Below are 19,063 nucleotides of genomic sequence, written 5' to 3'. Positions count from 1 at the left end.
TAGGGACTGAAAGTCCATGTCCCCTTAAAATTTATTTATTGAAATCTTAATTTCCAATGTGATATCGTTTGAAGGTGGAGCCTTTGAGAGGCAATTAGGTCACGAGGGTAGAGCCCTCGTCAATGAGATTCGTGTCCTTGTAAGAAGAGACCAGAGGGCTAGCTCACTATTTTTTCCTGCCATGTGACTATAAAAGGAGAAGTCAGCAGAGGGCCCTCAGCAGAACCCGGCCATGCTAGAAACTTGATATTGGACTTCTAGCCTCCAGAACCGTGAGAAATACATTTCTGTTATAAGCCACTCAGTCTATGGTGCTTTGTTATAGCAGCATGAACAAATAACACCTAACCATGCTGCAAAGTAGATAATATTATGCTCACTCTCCAGATAAGAAAAATAAAGTTTAAAGAAGGGGAAACAATTTGTCCAAGGTTGCATATTGATTCATAAGTGGAGCTGAGCTTGAACCTCTGTTATTGCAAGATAGAAGATGTTGTGTAAAGAGTCACTGAGACAATTCCCAGTGGGAATAAGCAAATGCTAGAAGAAAACATTCTCATTTATCCAACACCTGGAAATAGAAAGAAGCAATGTTTATTTTTAGGCCTGAACCATTAAGGGCTTCAGCATGAGCATCACCAGCCATTTGTGTGTTTGTGGACCTGTTAGACTCCAAGTATTCAGAGTCAGTGAATTACGTTTTCAGACCATTCATCAGAGGAAGGCATTTTTACCCCCATTTTAGAGACTAGAAAGCTGAGACTCGCAGAGAAATGCCATGCTATATTTGTACAGAGAGTAACAGAATAAAAATTCAAATTTAGATCTTGTCTCACTCTTCAATGATTTTTTTCACTGTGCTGCATTATGTTGGCAAAAATCTTGTGACTAAAGAGTAATAATTAAAATCATAATCAAAGATGGTAGATTAATCCTATATAGACACCTCTAATGAACAAGTCTGCATGATCTCCAAGTGAGTCCTCTCCTGTATCACCATGGGAATCTCCTGATCTCTTTTTGAACAACATTTTTATAAAGAATATACACAAAGATAAAAGCAGGTTGCTTGTGAAGTTTGCTAACAGGCATAATAGGGAGGGATTGGTATCTCATATGATTAACAAAGGATATGAGATTAAAATAATATTCAGAGATATGGATGCTGAGGCAAAAACCAAACCGAATGAAACCAAAACAAAAAAACAGTAAAAGTGAAATTGCTCACGAGAAAAGGTTATAAACTCATTTCGTAAGTGCAAGAAGAGACTGATAACCGGGCAGCTGTTCCCTAAAAAATAGCTGAGGATTTAGCTGATCATGTGCTTTCCACCTACCAGCAAAAGAGTGAAGGATTGAAACTGGCACTGCTGGTTCCAACCACTATAGTCCCATGTTTTTGTGCAGTAGACAGATCTTGGTAAAATCTTCCATCCTTGTGCTCCTTTCGGAGGATTATAGGCAAACCAGAGGCCAGAGAGGTCTGTGCTTGCTCATTTGAGTGCTAGTCCCTCTGCTTGGAAGGTCTTTTCCAGGCGCTACCAGGTGAAGTCAGCTGGTCCTGCCAGTCTACCCTTTAGCGTTTTCTTCCGTATGAAGACTTCCTTATTATCTCTGGGTAGAAGGTGCTGCTATGAAAGGAATGACCACAGGCTGAATTGGTGGGAGTGTAGCTCTCCCCACTATGCAGGGAGTCCTGTTTGCTGGATTCCCCAGTCCACACCTCATGCCTCATAACCTATGAGGCACTTTGCATGCATTATAGGTCATCCTCATTACGTAACTTTGAGCAAAACATTTTCTGAATATTTACTTAACACCTAGTATGTCAACTTATCAGCAAGGAAGGCTCAATACTTTGTTTATATTTAGGGCCTTTAAACCACTCTTTATCCATGTAACATAGTAAAAGGTGAACATTCTCTCGGTGTGCTACAATGCTCCCTTTCAGATCAATGTAATCAGAGCTGTGTCAAATAGTATATTGTGAAATATTGGATTTCACAGAAAGACAGAGGTTCAATTTATTTTTTTGTTGGCATGCCCATCTAATCAGAAGAATAGGCCTACCACAGATTTTTCTTTAGACATGATACCTAAGGAAGATGAAAGTGCAATTATATTCTGCTGTTGTGAGGCCATTTGAAAGGAGCTAATGCAGGTGTTTGAGATAGAAACTTGGAGACAATGGATGCCTCGCAAACAATGAGTTGTGGGACGTGGAACTAGTGAGAGAGGGATGGGCATTTTTAAAATGATGACAAGCAACAATAGGCTTGGGAGTCATTTCAAGTGTCTATCAGGCATCAGTCAAACAATAATTCTCTGTTTGTTTGTTGGGAGCCAGTGAACTTACCAAGAGAACACTTTCAACTCGACTGAACATAATTGCTTCCCGAAAATAGATTCTGATGAGTGAATTGAGACTACTCCTTTCTAGCTGTAGCCTTTTAGTTTTTTAGAATTTACAAAGCACTTCCCACACACCATCTCAAGCCCTGTTTTGACCTCTATGCTAGGTGCTGGCAATGTGACGTTGAGAAAAGCAGAGTGATTTATGCCCTTGGGAAGGTAATAGTACAGTGGGACAGACAGACATTAAGCAAATCATCCCATAAGCAAGTATGCCATTGAAATCCTTTTTATTATACCAGTAGTTTCTGTTTTTTATTTTTAAATTCAGCCCATTCGAGGTGCTTCTGAGGCAGCTGTGGGCAAAAGGGGCTTGAAGGAAATGTCTTGTCCCCATCCTGTTTCAATTAATAGCACTCAGATTTTGTTTGATTGATTGGTGTTTATAGTAAGCTTTTCCTTGGAAAATAAACTTCATTACACACAGAAAGCCAAGACTGCTGCACTCTACATTTAGCAAAATGAGTAATGTGCTATGTGATAGAATAATTGTATTTTGCAGGAGGTGCCACTGTTTCTAGGCATAGCACCTTCTTGAATCCAGTGTATATAATTACCTGGAGGAAGTTTCTAAGTCTTTTTATTGAGGGAAGTTTCATTCTGTCAGATTCCTGTATGGGGCTCCAGCAGGGTGTCATTGTACAACAGCCACCTGGCTCACCAGTGTCACATGGACCCACCGGTTAGGGCCCCTGCAGCCTTCACTCATTGTTAGATGCTTAGGGTGCCATTTCTGCTCAGAAGAGGTAGCTGACCTTTGCAAGACAGGCCTACCCTCTTTACAAATCACTATGCAAGTCTGATTGCCTGTTCAAAGGTCAGCCTTATTATCTTGGCCTTTGGCTGATCTGACCCTTGGATTCCCTCAGGCCTTTTCTTTGGGGTCACTTGCAGGGGTTAATTAGCAGAGGGGGAGGATAATCACACTCACCAGGCCCTTGGCTTCAGCGTGTCCCCCAGGATTGGCACGGCCACTCTGAAGAGAAATTGCAGATAGTGGAAACAGCAAACTCCTTTGCTTCCCCTACTGTCACCCTGATCAGTCCCTGCTGTGATACCACAAACATTTAAAGGATTTCATTTGAGAAAATTGAGGACCCCTCTTTAGTGTCACTGTTTTGCAGAGTTTCTTGCAACACTTAACAGCCATTTGGACAAATTTGGATAACTCATGAGATCTCGCTGCACCTTTTCCCATATCTGCAGAATGGATGGGTGGGCCAGGTGGCCCTGAGCTAGCCATACCAGTGGGAAGACTCAGAGGCTCTTTGGCATAAAGTTTAACAATCATAGTTAAAATCGTATCTTCAATTTAATCCATTGAATATATCCTACTCAGAGCCTTAAACTATTAGTCTCTTTACCTACAAGCTCCAGCTATAACTCTTCCTGTTAGGAAAATCAAATGAGATGACATGTATGGGATCACCGTCCTTCTCAGCATCAGCAGCCACACTCTGGTTGTTAACCTGTTTTACCTGTCCTTGTTACCCTCTTCCTCCATTATTTACTATTTCTCTCCTCTTACTTTCAATCATTCTGCAATCCTTCCATTCTCTTTCAGTTCCCTAAAAATATTGCATTTAGAACCTGCATTACATGATATAACTTATGACTCATGAGTCATTCCTTCCTGTCATCAATCATTCACCATCAATGTATTGAACATCTTCTAAATGCAGGATCCTGCTTCAAGTCTGGGGATACCGTAAGACAGTAAGAAGTACTACCCTCAATGAGTTTATAGTCTTCTAGGAAGGCCAGCTTCAAGGATGTGGTTTCAACAAGTGAAAAACATTTGATAGCATATTTAGTAAAGGGAACCTATTATAATTTATAGATTGAGATTGAAATGAGCCAGTCCACACTGAATAAACAGGTATCTACTCAGTTCCAACTATGTACAATGTTCTATTCTTGGCGATGGTCATTCAGCAGTTAACAAAGAAGACAAAATGTCTTGCACCCTTGAAAGTTATATTCTATTGTTCACATGTCCCTGGGTTGTGGAAAATGAGAGGAAGTGTGGAAGAGATGAAGTGAGAGTTTGCCTGGTATTCAGAGTGCACTGGGTTCCAGATATGGCCACAGAGGGTTGCAAAGCCAGATCACATGAGGCCCTTGCAGGGTCTCTTTCAATTAATTATGACTTAAGACTATGCATCATTTGAAAACCATTTTTGAATTTACTCTGAAATTATCATGGAGGAGAGTGGCTGCTGTACTGAAGAGTAACGCTAGTAGAATGACCCATGTGGAAATTCATTTTGAAGTTTGAAATGAGACTTTTCCTATCCTATCTCAACTCCTCTGGGCCATTAGGACTTTTCTTACTGTGACAATAAAATTTAGTAACTCACCATGTTTTTCCTTTTTGCTCTGACTGCCAGAAAGGTTGGGGACAAATTAGATATTAATCTTTTTACTTAAATTATTTGCTTCCTATTCATTTATTTGTTTTTTTCTGGCATCACTAGATAAATACCCTTTTTGAGGTGGTTTAGTCTACATTCAAAATATGGATTCTGATTAGAAGACTGTCAAAAATGCTGACTCAGAATTACCTGCTGTTATTATTATTTTTATTTTTATTTTTTTACTACATCTCAAATAGCATATAATGCCAAAAACAATAACAGGGACCAAAAAAGTAGACTTCTCTCTTGCATTCTTGCATGAAGCTTTAACATCTGTCATTGTTTATATTTTTACTTTCATCTCTCTACCAGCTTAGTTTCTTTAATTGTTTGTGCTCCTTTCTCCCTGCTAACTATGTCTGACCTATGGCTTTGTCTACCTGTCTACCTACATCTCTTATGCTTTCTACTGGTAATGCTAGATACAGTTTTTTTTTTTTTTTGCTTTTTCTCATATTACCATTTATATTTATGTCTCTTTTTTCCTATTATAATTAATAAGTGGATAACCTATATTGGTAAATTTTACACGTCAACTCGACTAGGCTAAGGGATGCTCTGGTAACTGGTAGAATGTTATTTCTGGGTATGTCTGTGAGAGTGTTTCTGGAAGAGATTAGCATTTGAATCAGTAAACTGAGTGAAAAAGATCCACCTACACCAATGTGTGGGGCATCATTCAATCCAATGAGGGCTCTAATAGAACAAAAAGATGAAGGAAGGACAAATCTTCTGTCTCTTCTTGAGCCGGGATATCCATCTTCTTCTGTCCTTGGACACCAGTGTCCCAGTTCCAGGGCCTCCAGACTTTAACTGGGACTGACATCACTGTCTGCTCTGATTCTCAGGCCTTTGGACTTGAACTAGAACTACATCACCAGCTTTTCTGAACCTTCAGAGTGCAGACAGCAGATGGTGGGACTTCTCTGCCTCTGTAATTGTGTGAGCCATCTTTCAGAATTAACATCTATCCATCAATCTATCTTACCTATATTTAAATGTACTATTGGTTCTGTTTATCTGAAGAACACTGATTGATACAGCATTTGATTGAATCATTTTTAAATTCTAGGCCATAAGTCATACTTTGGATGTCATTGAATATTCTGCCTATGGGTCAGATGCACACGCTGGTCTACATGGCTGTGGCTAGCTGAGATGAAGCTATGTGGTACCAAATACAGTGGCTGTTTCTCACCACAGATGGAGAAAGTATACTTAGAAGAAGGGGAGGGTGGAGAAGGAACAATTATATCCCTAATTAGGTGGCTTTCCTGGTACAGCCCAGGGGGATGGGTGGATAATCTTGATATGCTCACCCCTCAACACTGTGATGCTCTGGCATGGGCTGTGCAATCTGACTAGGATTTGGAGCACCCTTTCTTCTCACAGCTACTTCTTTCAGTTTCCTCCCATGCTGATCTCGTGCTTGTCTTGAGACCCAGTCCTTTCATCACTGGTCAAGGACGGTTTTCTCTACTTCTATCCCTATGCAGAAGCCTTCCATTTCAGTCTCAAATAACCCTGCGCTTTCCTCTGTTCTAATATTTTGCCATTTTATTAGGTTTGCCTTTTTCCTTATTTGATTCTACTATGTCCTGACAACCTGAACAGGGTTAACCTGTCATTACTGTGCTTCTAGCTCCTGAGCTGGTGTCTAGCCTGTAGTAGGATACCCCATAAGAAGGAGGCGAGGGATTGGGACTGTCCTTTTTCTATCCCAAATCAGGATAAGAACCTTTATTCTGGAGCAGAGATAAAGCAGGTGCTCCAACATAGATACAGCCATACTCCAGAGCATTTGTACAGCCATACTTCAGACATATGTATAGCCATACTCCAGAACATCTGTACAGCCATGCTCCAGATAAAGAATAAAAAGTTCCAGTCCCCACACTGAGATCACAACCAAGTGTTCCTTTCCATGGGAAGGGCTTCTTACAATGTCTTTCTTTTCCATTCTGTTCTAGTCTCTACTTTAGACCTGTACTTTGTGTCAACTTGTCCCATGCTTATCATCTAATAACATCTCTTCTCTTCTAGGTCTTCTATATAACCCTTATTGGCCTCATATTTAAATCCAACCCTTGCTTTTTAGTTGAAGTCTCCTGACACAAACTGTGAGGTTTTTTTTTTTTTTTATGATTTGGGTACGTAGAATTTTATGTGTATGAGAACAAGCTCCACTTCTCTGTAAGTAGGTGACTGTGAACAAGTTACTTAATTTCCTCATCTCTAAAGTAAGAATCACAAGCCCTCCTCTGGCCACTTAAAGAGCTTCTAATACTATTCAATGAGATAAGCACTAAAGAGAATTTCCTAAGCACTTTGCATTTTTTTTCTAAACGTTTAAGTTCAGGGGTACAAGTGCAGGTTTATTACATACGTAAACTTGTGTCATGGAAGTTTGTTGTACAGATTATTTCATCACCCAGGTATGAAGCCTAGTACCCATTAATTATTTTTCCTGGTCCTCTCCCTCCTGCAACCCTCCACCCTCCAAAAGGCCCCAGTAGGTATTCTTCCCCTCTGTGTCCATGTGTTCTCATCACTTAGCTCCCACTTATAAGTGAGAACATATAGTGTTTGGTTTTCTGTTCCTGTGTTAGTTTGCTAAGGATAATGGCCTCTGGCTCCGATCATGTCCCTGCAGATATTAACGACAGTTACTATTCAATATTTTTTTTCTGGCTTCATTCTATCTCCAATCTTCTTGGCTTATTAACATAATTATCTTGGCAATATAGCTTCCTAAAACTGTGTGAATTCAATTTAATAAATATTGATCTCCTGCGATATTGACTTTATTGAACACTTACTATTCCCTGGAGGCTACACAAATTACATCATTGAAACCAGACACAAAGAACTTGAGAAAAAATATTTTTATTTACCTTTGCCTGCATATAATTGTATTGAGGCTTACAAATGTTTAATAACTTGATCCAAGTTTCACATCAAAGTGGTAGAGTTAAGATTTAAACTCAGATCTCAATGACTCCAAAGTCAATGCACTTAACCGTTATTCTTTTCCACCCTTTATGTCCTGTGGCCCCAAATGAATCACTTTTGGTATCTAACTAATTTTCTCTCACAATTTTTTCAAACGTTATTCTGGAAACTCTTCTGAAATTCTTATCAAATTAATGGAGAGATTTGTGCTAATACTCACATCGCACTCAATGAACCTGCCTGTGGGCTCTGTGTTCCTTGATTGGTGATTCATTTTCTCTATGTAATTTTGGTTTCACTTGTCATTCTATCTAATTGAATTCTAAGCTTCTTAGGAAAGATTGGGAGTGATATCTGCATACTGTATGTCTTGCCTAGTTCATTTTTAGTTATAAATTGATGTAAAAAGGTCATTACACTGTAATATGAGGAATAAAAGTTTATTATATTATATATCACAATGTTCAATTTCCAAATTCTCCCAGGCAGCAAAAACCATCAACTCAGAAAATGGATACTGAAACTTTTGGGTTGTAAGAGGATTGAGAAAGCCCCTAATACAGACTTTTTATCTTGGAGGGGAGAAGATGGAGGCCCAGACCAGGAAAAGAACTGGTCTCGAAGAGCTAAGGTATCAGCTATGGATTTCGATTGCTTCCAATTCTCATCTTTTATATGACTCTTTATTGTGCATTTAAGAATGGCAACATGGAAGCATGAAAACAAGAAGAGACTAGAAGTGAGGAAAACAAATTCTGGGTCTTCCTCTGTGTACCTGCTGTTTGGTGCTGGGCGTGGTACTTCATGCTTATTTAGCTCCCCTGAAAATACAAAACAATGGCTCATGTTCGGGTAATCATATTACTGTCTAGAATATAAAGGCTTGGAAATTCTATTCTTTGAGGTTTGCACTATATGCTACACAGTGGAGAACATGGCATAAAAGACATAGTGTGTATTTTAAACAGTTTCATAAAGAATTCCTTGCCAATCATACACACATACACTTGCACAGATATACAAACACACACTTCATGAAGCCGAGAATGGCACACCAATTTTGCATCGAAATCTATGAAAATGATAACTCATGTTGTACAAATTCAGAGGTAGAGAGATCATTACAAGTGGCATTGTCAGGTCAGTTCTTATGATAAAACCAAAGTTTTGAACTAGGCTTTTATGGACCACATAGAAAAGAATGAGGGCAGTGACCCCAACAGAAAGTCCAGCACCTTCAAATGTAGAGAAGTGGTGATTGCATAGGCGATCACATGACTGGTACAAAAGCCAATTCTTATCATGGGGATTAAAATGTTTGAAAAGAAACAGTAACTTTGATTCCTTTGTTCAACAAATATATATGAAGTTCTTACTATGCGTGGGGCCCTGTGATAAACTGCAGATACAGGGTTTGCAGGGCAGATATAGCCCTTGTCTGTATTTTTTGCTACTCTACAAGAGAACCACTAATTATAAATGATTAAAACTTAGATGAGGTAAGCATCATGAAGCAAAAGCCCCCAAAACTGGAAGTGAAAATAGGCAATCCAATCAAGCAGTTCTCTGAAACATCTGCCAAACTACCTACCATCTCCTTTACCTCCACTTTCTTTAATGCTCAGAGATAGTCACTGCCCTGAAATGCCATGTAGTCTTGGTGTATGGCTGTTCAACTGCATCTTTCTCGTCTACTGTGTTTAAACTTATGGAGACTAAGGATGATACCTGTATTCCTAGTGCTGAACCCAGAGTTTGGCATACACTGGGCAGAGTGAGGGAGTGAATGATCATCTTTCCTCCTTTTTAAAGAGCACATTGCTACTCACAGCTTTTCTCTAAGTGTATTGCCATGATGCTTCCAGTGCTTTAGTGAACTACTAGGGTAGAATGAGTTCGTATAGGGGCCAGCCTTTTTTGTCCTGATACTGTATATATATTGTTGCTTAGCAGTTTTGTGGTGGAAATGTTACTTTGTCTACAGGCAAACACAAGCTCTGCTTGAAAGAAGAGCAATAGTATAATTTATGCATTTACGCATGGGGCTGCATCAGATGGTAGCATCATTAACTGCAAAGAGGGGTGGACAAGCAAGAGGTATCCGAGAGTCGTCCATTCTTGTTTTGTTTTTGTTTGTTTGTTTTTGAGACTGAGTCTCACTCTTTTTGCCCAGGCTGGAGTGCAATGCTGCGATCTTGGCTCACTGCAACCTCTGCCTCCCAGGTTCAAGTGATTATTCTGCCTCAGCCTTCCAAGTAGCTGGGATTACAGGCGAGTGCCCCCATACTCGACTAATTTTTAGTATTTTTTAGTAGAGACGGGGTTTCACCATGTTGGCCAGGTTGGTCTTGAACTCCTGACCTTAGGTGGTCTACCCACCTCAGCCTCCCAAAGTGCTGGGATTACAGGGGTGAGCCACCGTGCCCAGCCCCCCAATTTTTGTTTTAGAATGTTGCATTGCCATTCCTTTTTCCTAACTCAAATATCATGTTTGCAATGGAGAATGGATAGGATTTCAGAGGAGGATTAAGTAAATAAGTCGTATTAAAATGACAAAATGGGTAAATAGAATATAATGTGGAGTGAAATGTAAATTGGATTTAGGCAAACATTTTTATACAGTCTTACCACCCAACCCTATCCAACTGCTTCAGATTCCTACAGTGGCTTCCGTGCATGGGTCTATTACATGGTGCCACTCAAGGGCATTTGATGTTTTCTCTCTCTGGAAATTCATTTGCATTTAAATGATTTGAAATAATCATAAAAGCCAAGTGCTATGAAGTTTGAAATTAGTTACTGTCTATAAATTGCAATGCCATTAAAAGATGATTGTGGAGAGCTTTGCTGTCTCAAATGTAGGCAGATTAAAATCTAACAAAGTACACCTTGTTACAAACCTGTAAAGAATGATGGGATATAGAGTTAAATTGATTTATTCTCCTACTTGTGCCTATAAACTCAATAAACTTGAGTTTATTCTCAAAATAACGAACTTTTTGTTATCTGGCCTATATCTATCCTTTTTAAATCTCTGGCTGTTTTATAGAAGTTGCTAGATTTTATTCTTATCTTTTATTTAAAAATGAAAAGAGGGGAACTGGGTTGCATTTTCCTTTTAAACTAGATAATCTGGGCAGCATGTTTTGGAAGAGAAGCTTAAAAACCAGTAGGTGCATGTTTAAAGGGCTGAGGTAGGAGTTATCTCCAACACAGAAACTTCTACACCGTCCATCCTGAAAGACCTATACAACAGTATTGCAGTCACTAAACGCACAGGTGCAGAAATCAGATATTTTGGGTTCAAATGACAGTTCCGACAATTACTTAGCTGTGTGACCCTGAGTAAGTTTCTTAATCTTTCTGATTCCAACTTGAGAATAACAACAACAGTATGTATATTAGGATTATTTAGGATTGTGATGAGAGTAGAAAGAAATAATGCACTTAAGCTTCTAGAGCCTTGGGCATGGTAAATATTCAACAAGAGTTAGTTATTATTTTTTACAAGGAATATTCAAAGTACTCCATCCTTTGTCTCTCAGTCTGAATTCTGGAGATGGTTTTTGCCCATGTCCTCAAAATTATTTGATGCTTCTTCCATTGAAAAGTACAGTTTATATTCCTTCCCATAGAATCCAGCCTTTTGATTTTTGACTGGTAGAACACAAAGGAAATGACACCATGCCAGTTTCCAGGCTCAAAGTGAAAGGAAATGGCAGTTTCCATTTCCTTGCTCTTGGAATGCTCATTTCTGAAACACAGACACCATGCTACGAGGAAGCTAGTCACCCTAGGAGTGGCCCGTGATCAGAGACGCTAATAGCTAGCTGTGCTAGTTTGATACAACTGCCCAAATAAAGTAGCACAAATTGGATAGGTCAGACAACACAAATTTGCCTCACAGTTCTGGAGGCTAGAAGTTTGAGATCAAGGCTTGGTGAGTGTCTGCTCCTTGTGAGGACTGTGAAGAAAACATCTGATCCAGGCTTGATAAGCTCCTTGGCTTCTCAATGGCCATCTTCCTCCTGTGTCTTCACAGTCTTTCCTCTGGACTTGTCTGTTTTCCAGTTTTCCCTTCATATAAGGATACCAGACATAAGGGATTAGGACCCACCCTTTATTTTAACTTGATTACCTCTATAGAAACCTGATCATCAAAGGTCACTTTTTGAAGTACTGGGGAGGATAGGACTTCAACATATGAATTTTGGGGGGATACAGTTAAACCCATAACACCAGCACTTACTTGCCAGTCATGTCAAGATGTATGGGCATCTGACCCATAGGCAGAATATTCAGTGACATCCAAAGCATGATTTATGGCCTGGAATTAAAAAATGATTCAATCAAATGCTGTATTAATCAGTGTTCTTCAGAGAAACAACCAATAGTACATTTAAATATAGGTAAGATAGATTGATGGATAGATGTTAATTCTGAAAGATGGCTCACACAATTATAGAGGCAACTTATTCTCTAGCTCCCATAATACATGACCCTTCACAAATTGCTGATTCACGAGGAAAATAAGTGGCTGCTGTTGCTTTAAACCATTACATTTGGTATGGGTTGTTATGCAGCAATAGGTAACCCAAGCCATGATCTTTTTTGGGCTAGATACCTATTGCTAATTTTCAATGACATAATCTAAGGACTTTGTCTCCAACTGACCCTTTGTAAATATTTTTTCCTGGATGCCTTAGGTAGGACTTATAATCCATTTCTGGCCCCCAAGAACCAAACCCTAGATCTATATAACATACAGATAGGAAAAACTACACAACCTGCTCTTTATGCCTCTTCACTCCAAAAATTAGAGTTTGGACACCTGGCCATAAACCCAAAAAGATCCTTAACATCACTTAGAGGCACAACTTGGCTTGTGTCAGGTGGTGGACATGAGAGAAGTATGAAGCAGACAGGCTAGGATATCAGATAAGTGGGATTAAGATGCATTTGCACAAGTGGTCACTGCTGCTTCTGCTCTTTGCTATCCTAATGTCTACTAGAGCCTCTCACATAACTAGCCTGACTGATCCACTCCCAGGAAGACGACCTCCAATGACATCAGGATGAAACATCCTCTTGTAATTTTTCATCACCTTATTTCTTTGCCTCTTACCAATTCTCTCTCCATTTAAATGTTTCCCTCAGGAAAACCAGGCCATGTCTGTGTCCCCAAACAAGAGTGAAAATAATCTCTCCTATCTGAGAAAACCAGGAGTGGAGGAATCCAATGGGAAATCTGGACAAGGTATTTAGAGAGTTCCATGATGAAGCTGAGGGGATCAAGATTATACATCAGGTTCAAAGGATAGGACTAGATTCAGACTGGGAGAAAAAGGGCTAGACGCTGATTTTTCCTCCACTCTCTGGTTTTCACTGTCACCCTTCCCAGTACAGACACTGAGGAAAGGTGGGAAAATCCAATAAGCTTAGAAGGCCTGGCCTCAGACTCCATGCAGAGAAAATGATGCAGGGACTTTGATAATTGATTATCTGTGGCCTCCAAGTGTTGGCTCAGCTGCAGGAAATGTCACAGAAACTCTGTAAGACTGAGGATTGTGGATAAGTTTAACGCATTTTGCAGAGTGGATCACCCTACTGTTACTGATTAGAAGATACACCTTTGAAACTACAGAATATATTTCTGCAAAAATACAATATGTATTCCTAAGCTCACAGGGAATAGGATCACGTGTGAGAAAAATTATTAGGTGACTCACAGGAGTAGGATTTGTATGATTATCAGCACCACAGAAATTAAGAGAGAATAAGGTAATGTTCTGCTTATGTCGATCACCTTAGGACAACCAATGAGTTCATCCAGACTTAAAACCTTCCTCTTTGCAAAGAACAAGTTGACTGCATAATGTCAAAATCTCTAATTTAGTCTCTACTTAAAAGATATAAGTTCAAGTGCCAACCTTGCATCCTGGAGATGAAGCCAACTTGATCGTGGTGAATTAGCTTTTTGATGTGCTACTGGATTTGGTTTGCCAGTATTTTACTCAGAATTTTTGCCTCAATGTTCATCAGGGATATCGGTATGAAATTTTATTTTTTTGTGGTACCTCTGCCAGGTTTTAGTGTCAGGGTGACACTGGCCTCATAAAATGAGTTAGGGAGGAGTCCCTCCTTTTCAATTGTTTGGAATAGTTTCAGTAGAAATGGGTCCAGCTCCCCTTTGTACTTCTGGTAGAATTCAGCTGTAAATCTGTCTGGTCCTGGACTTTTTTTTTTTTTTTTTTTTGGTTGGTTGATAGGATATTTATTACTGCCTCAATTTCAGAACTCTTTATTGTTCTATTTAGGGATTCAATTTCTTCCTGGTTAAGTCTTGAATAGCTAATGGATGCTAGGCTTAATACCTAGGTGATGGGTTGATCTGTGCAGCAAATCACCATGGCACACATTTACCTATGTAACTAACCTGCACATCCTGCACATGTACCCTGGAACTTAAAAGTTGATGAAAACAAAAATACATGTTCAGACCACCATTACTTATGTAGAGAAAGTGCATAGAATTTTATTTTCCCCAGCATTTTATTTTATCTAGGTGATCTGCCCCCAATTTAAGATGTAGCAATTGCTTCTGTACCTGAAGAGCAGAAAAGATTTCCATTTTAATTTGGTAGTTTGGGACTGCAAAGTTCACTATGAGAACCAAACTTAAGGGATTTACATGCCAACAGATGCCATGATTATACTCCACATTTACACACCTATGGGTCTTCCTTAAACTCAAATATGTCAACTTATGTGTGATGGAATAAGCTGGGGGATAAAACAAAAAGTAACCAGTAATCAAATGCTGTTTCTCTAATGACTCAACAGCATAAAATGTAAATTTCTGATAATTGGCTACACAGTGTCCATTTCCATTTACCAAAGACCTGGTGCCATATAAACATGCACGGGGATAAAAGGGATGTTTTGAAGATGACTTTGTGGCATTGACATCAGAGAGAAATAAAACAAGAGCTTAAATGTCAATTGTTCAGTGAGTAGTTAGATTTTCCTCCATTAAATATTTATTTGTGATATTTGTAGGCTTGTGGTCAGGGCCAGAAGATTAAGTCATCTGATCATGGTTATAGTCAGGGCTGCAATTATGTGTGGGCTATACATGATTTTGTCATCTGAATTCTTAGCCTCACAATTAAATAACATAAAGTAGAAGCAGCGCACTACTCCAAGATAGCTTCATTCTTCTCCTACGGTGCTGGGGAGAGGGTATATATTAATGGCAAGATATGAAAAAGTAGAATAAGTGCTATGAGAGAAGCATTAAGAATCCATGAAAAAAAATGAAATGAATTTGGGTAGGCCTTATAAGATGTAGAGGAATTTTACCACAGCCTTGAAAAAAACTATTGTTTACAACACTTCACATACAGATTGAAAACTCTTATGAACGACGACAAGCTCCCAGAATGCAGGGCCTGTGATGACCTCACTTTGGTTTCTTACCCATAGCACTGTGTCTGGTTCATAGTAGTTGTTTACATCAGCTACAATGCTTTTGGCTGCAACTAATAGAAGACTCAATTTAATTGGCTTCAAAAATAAAGAGCATATAAAAAAGAACAAGATCATGTCCTTTGCAGGAACATAGATTGACCTGGAGGCCATCATCCTTAGCAAACTAATGCAAAAGCAGAAAACCGAATACTGTATGTTCTTATAAGTGGGAGCTAAATGATGAGAAAACAAAGAAGGGAAAAGACACTGGAGCCTACATGGGGGTGGAGGCTGGGAGGAGGGATAGAAAGAGAAAAAATAACTATTGGGTACTATGCTTAGTGTATGGGTGATGAAATAATCTGTACAACAAATCCCTGTCACGCAAGTTTACCTGTATTCCAAGTCTGCACATGTACCCCTGAACCTAAAATAAAAGTTAATAATAATATTAGTAATAAGCATGTTATTGTAGCTTTGTTAATGGCTAGGGATAATGTGCTTTTGGGGTTGGTCATTCAGTGTCTCAGAAATGTTAACAAGTACCCAGTTCTTTCCATCTTTCAATTTTACCACCTTCATTAGACTTTTGTCCTTGCTGAGTCCCTTGCATAGTCACTTTTAGTCATGTTCAGTGTAAGTGAAGGCACTGTTTCTTCCTATTGTTTATGTAAGTTCTAGAACTTTCATGAAAGATCTTCCAGCAAACCTGTCCTCACAACTCAATGATGAAAACTGGGTCAAAGGACACCTTCAAATGCGTTATTTTTAATGGCAAAATGATTGTCATGTTTAAGTGAAATAAATCAAGATTGATCTCTGAGTCATGTGGGGAAGAGGTGAAACAAAATCAGGTATTCTTGTTGGGTAGGCAACCAACAGTGCCTGATTCATCCATTTATCTATCTATCTATCTATCTATCTATCTATCTATCTATCTATCTAACTATCTATCTATCTATCTATCTATCTATCTATCTATCCATCTATCTATCTATCTATCTAAATGGACTGATATGGAATAGTAAATTCTAGGCACGGAATTCAGCATTACCAAAGATAAAGGAAAATCTCGTCTTACATTTGCTGAATTGAATTATTTCCATAGCTCTCTCAATGCCTGAAGTTTCTTCCTCTCCCATCTCTTCTCCAAATGGTGTCCGGAGTGATCTTTCTAAATACTGACCAAGTTGTTCTCTTGCTTTCAATCATAAAATAATATAGTGTAAAGTGATTTAAACTTAGGTTTTTATTCCTAGTCTAATGTTCTTTCCTACAAACTATCTTGTCTCCAATATTTATTTTTATAGGGAAACAATCACATGACAAACTTTAAGAGGACAAGAACATGAGCTTTGGCAGAAAACTTCAGTATAATGTACACAAAATTGGAGCAGATCCAAAATTCTGGAATTACAGGCATGAGCCACCACGCCCGGCCATAAAAGCCTTCTTTAATTCCCTCAGTTCCTTGCCTCCTAGATTCCTCTAAATTGTTTTCTTTTCCTTCTTCATTTCTCTTCCCTCTATTACACAAATCCAGGCCTTGAAAGTTTCAACTGCTGCATTTTCCCTTGTCACCAGTGACTTCAAGTGTCAGGATCAGGGCCTTATGAGCAGAGATATGTGCTATTTTTGATAGAAGCAGTGCCACCTCTCAATAGTAAGTGAATTGATCTTCTGGAATCTAAGATTATGAAAAGAGGAGGTTGAAAAACTCAAGAGAAAGGCTAAAAAAGAAAACTGGACAAAAAAGATAAAAACAAACCATGAGATATGTTTAGGATATATTCGTTCATATTCTCAACAAGATTAGAGGAAATTTCAAATCATTAAAGAAGCAAGACGTTTATGAAATAAAATGATTTAAGGCCAGAAAATTTTAGACAATTGAAATCGTTTAGAATTAAGGAAAAAAAAAGATGGAGACAGTGGATAGAACTGGATTGTGCAGGAAAAGTAATTACATCAGTATTTGAGAAGTTGGTTCAAATATACTTCCATTATTCAAGAAAAAGTAACAGAAAAATAAAGAGAACATAAGTGATACATAGAATAGATGAGAAATGAAAGAAATAATAAAATAAGGTTGAACAATTAACGTTCACATCAGAGAGGCTCACCAATCAAATGAATGCCATGAGGTTCATGACTATCATTCTTAGATGTAGCTTTGTGACATTCACAATAACAAGGAATAATAAAAAAGAATCTGTAATTCAGGCAGGCAAATAAAAAGGGGCCAGACCTATAGTGGCAAAAACTGTTAAGCTGTTGCTCAACTTCTCCTTCAGAGTGCCACACCACGTGGCAAAAGACCATCATGTTCTCACAGTGGTTTGAGCGTGACACCGTCTTTTTAAACTACTTCTAGTGCTTTCCAATAAAGTCAGAATAAATTACAAACTTGTTGCATCTTTTCAATGTGACAAATTCAAAGTCAAAATTTCCAAGCATTTTCCAACACGATTCCGACTTCTAAGAAAAAGATATGTTATATGTTATGTAAACCATTCCAAAATCAGAGCTTTTTATGAGGCAAACATAACGTTGATAACTTATAAAAGAGCACAGAGAGAAAAAAACAAAAAATCCAGTCTAATCTTAATTTGAACATAGAAGTTCAATATAAAAAAAAAATTACAAAAAAATCCATCACAGTACTTTCAGGAATAATGCCTATTATTTACTTGAGGAATATCTTCATATTAAAAATACTGACGATTCTGTATAACTCTTGGTATATAATAATAATAGCTAATACTGAGCATTTGCTGTGTGCCAGGTAGTATTCTAAATATTAAATCCTCATAACACTCTTTTAAGGTATGTAGTATTACCTCTATTGTATGGAAAATTGGGACACAGAAAGATGAATAAAGTTGGTCAAGGTCACGCAGATAGTTGGGTTAGAGCCAGGATTTGAATACAGGCAGCCTGAACCTAAAATCTGAGTTGTTTTACCCCTATGCTGCAGAGCAGGCACATGGTAAGTATTTGTCGACCTACATTTTAGTATTTCTGCTCAGGTTGTCTATTGTTGCATGCCAGACTACCCTGAAATGTTTTTTGATTTAATAAAATACATTACTGTGACATACAGGTTTCTGTGGTTTGACTGGATAGGGTCTTGTTGGGGGTCTCTTATGATACAGTTGCAGTGAGATTGTTGCTGAGGCTGGTGACATCTGGAGGAGTGACTGAGCAGAATGCTTGGTGGTTTCTTTATGCATATGACTAGTGCTTTGATATTTGTTGGCCTCTGTGCAAAACTGGGGCTCTCAGGGGATGATGGTACACAGGTAGACACACTTCTTGTAACTAGCTTCCCAGAAAGCATCTAGACCAATCCATGGCATCCAGAACTGACACAGCACCACTCCCATCACATTCTGTTGGACAAACAGTCTGAGATGGCACCTAGATTCAAGAGGACGCTAGTTGAGGGAGTAGCAAAGGCATAGTACAGGAAAGTATGTGTGACCTGCAACACTATTATTTTTATTTACAAGGAATTATGTTCATCTGATGCAAAATCAAAGTACAGACAGTGTTCTGAGTACATTTAAGGTAGGATAAGATAAGCTATGATGTTTGGAAGGTTAGGTGTATTAAATGCATTTTCTACTTAGCTATATTTTCAATTTATGATGGGTTTCTCATGGTGTAACCCCAGTGTCAGTCAAGGAGCATCTGTACTATAGAATGAAACTTGGTGAAAAGTAAGAATTCTTCCTTCTACTTTTGCTCTCATCCAGCTAGTTTGCCCCAGCTCACTCCAATCAGCAACCACTTTTATTTCTTTATTATGT

At 38.6% G+C, this 19,063-nt stretch overlaps 2 long non-coding RNA genes across 4 annotated transcripts in view; both read left to right on the top strand.

The window, feature by feature from the left end:
- Positions 1–19,063, top strand: part of LOC134732718 (uncharacterized) — a 361,391-nt gene that overhangs the window by 266,796 nt on the left and 75,532 nt on the right. The window lies entirely within an intron of this gene.
- On the top strand, positions 15,807–16,717 carry LOC134732720 (uncharacterized). Its single transcript, XR_010116178.1, has 2 exons — positions 15,807–16,105; positions 16,562–16,717. It is a non-coding gene; the product is annotated as an uncharacterized lncRNA (long non-coding RNA).

Source organism: Symphalangus syndactylus, chromosome 16, assembly GCF_028878055.3.
Source record: "Symphalangus syndactylus isolate Jambi chromosome 16, NHGRI_mSymSyn1-v2.1_pri, whole genome shotgun sequence".
In the NCBI taxonomy this organism is placed as follows: domain Eukaryota; kingdom Metazoa; phylum Chordata; class Mammalia; order Primates; family Hylobatidae; genus Symphalangus; species Symphalangus syndactylus.
The sequence above is the reverse complement of the archived record's forward strand: the minus strand, read 5'-3'. Positions and strand labels throughout refer to the sequence as shown.